The following is a 1,901-nucleotide window of genomic DNA, read 5'->3' as shown; positions in this document are numbered from 1 at the left end:
AAGACAGACTAGGAAGAAAGAGATGCTGTTTCCATGAGTGTAAATAATCGAGGATCTAACAAATGTAAGGATTTGCACAGTATTACAAATTTAACAAAAGAAAACTAAAACAAATCCATAAGAGGGCAAATATGACCTTGAATATATTCCACCTAAATTCAGAGATCATCTCAAGACCAGATTTGGTGCTTGAGACACTAATGATTGAAGACCAGAAGAGTTGTGGAATGACATCAAGAACAGTATAGGAAGAAAACAAAAAGTCACTAGAAGACAAGAAAGAAGGAAAACACCAAAATGGATTTCAGAAAAGACTCTGAAACTTGCTCTCCAGTGCAGAAATACTAAAACAAAAGGAAGAAATAAGGATGTTAAAGAGATGAACAGAACATTACAAAGGACAGCTCAAGAAGACAGCCAAGTATTATAATGAAATGAGCAAAGACCGGGCATTACAAAATCAAAAGGGAAGAACACACTCAGCATTTCTCAAGCTGATAGAACTGAAGAAAAAATTCAAATCTCAACTTGAAATACTGGAGGATTCTATGACGCTGTGGGATAATGCATTGGATCGAAAGGTCATTTGAATTGCAAGGTCGGTGGTTCAAACTTACCAGGTGCTCTTTGGAAACTCTATCAGGGTTGTTATGAGTCAGAACTGGCTCGAAGGCAATTAACAACACCAACAGTTAACATATTGGATGATTCAGAAAGCATTAAAATAAAATAGAAAGATACACAGAGTCACTATATCAAAAATCAATGGTTGATGCTCAACCATTCCAAGAAGTAGCATATAATCAAGAGCCAATGGTACTGAATGAACAAGTCCAAGGTGCACTGAAGACATTGGCAAAGAACAAATGCTCCTGAACTTGATGAAATGCAAATTGAAATATTTCAACAAACTGATGCAGCACTGGAGGAACTCACTCTTCTGTGCTAAGAAATTTGGAAGACAGCTACCTGGCCAACTGATTGGAAGTGATCCATGTTTGTGCCCATTCCAAAGATAGGTGGCCCAATGGAATAGGAAACCATAGGACAATATAATTCATATCATATGCAAGTAAAATTTTGCTAAAAATAATTCGAAAAGGTTGCAACAGTACATTGACAGACAATTGCCAGAGGTTCAAGCTGACTCAGACAAGGATTTGGAATGAAGGATATTATTGCTGGTGTCAGACAGATTTTGGCTGAAAGCAGAGACTATCAGGAAGATATTTACCTGTGCTTTATTGACTGTGTAAAGTCATTGGACTGTGTGGATCATGACAAGCAATGGACAACATTGCAGAGAATAAGTATTTCAGAACACCTAATTGTGCTCATGAGGAACCTGTACATAGATCAAGAGGCAGTTTGACAGAACAAGTGGACACTGAATGATTTAACATCAGGAAAGGTGGGTGCCAGGGTTGTATTCTTTCACCACATTTATTCAATCCATAAACTGGGCAAATAATCAAAGAAGGTGGATTACATAAAGAAGAATGTGGCATCAGGAAAACTCATTAACAAACTGCAATATGCAGATGATACAACCTTGCTTACTGAAAGGAAAGAGGATGACAGCCTTCATTATGGGTTGCACCTCAGTGTAAAGAAAACAAAAATCCCCACCACTGGACCAATAAATAACATCATGATAAATGGAAAAAAGATTAGAATTGTCAAAGACTTTGTTTTGCCTTGATCCATCATCAAAACTCATGGAAACAACAGTCAAGAAATCAAAAGACATATTGTATTAGGTGACTCTACTGTACAAGGCGTCTTCAAATTGTTCAAGAGCAAAGATGTCAGTTGGAGAACTAAAGTGTGCTTGACCTAAGCCATGGTATTTTCAATAGCCTCATATACATGTGAAAACTGGGCAATGGATGTGGAAGACT

The sequence above is a fragment of the Chrysochloris asiatica genome, unplaced genomic scaffold, assembly GCF_000296735.1.
Source record: "Chrysochloris asiatica unplaced genomic scaffold, ChrAsi1.0 scaffold00074, whole genome shotgun sequence".
In the NCBI taxonomy this organism is placed as follows: Eukaryota; Metazoa; Chordata; class Mammalia; order Afrosoricida; family Chrysochloridae; genus Chrysochloris; species Chrysochloris asiatica.
This window is presented reverse-complemented; position numbering follows the sequence as displayed.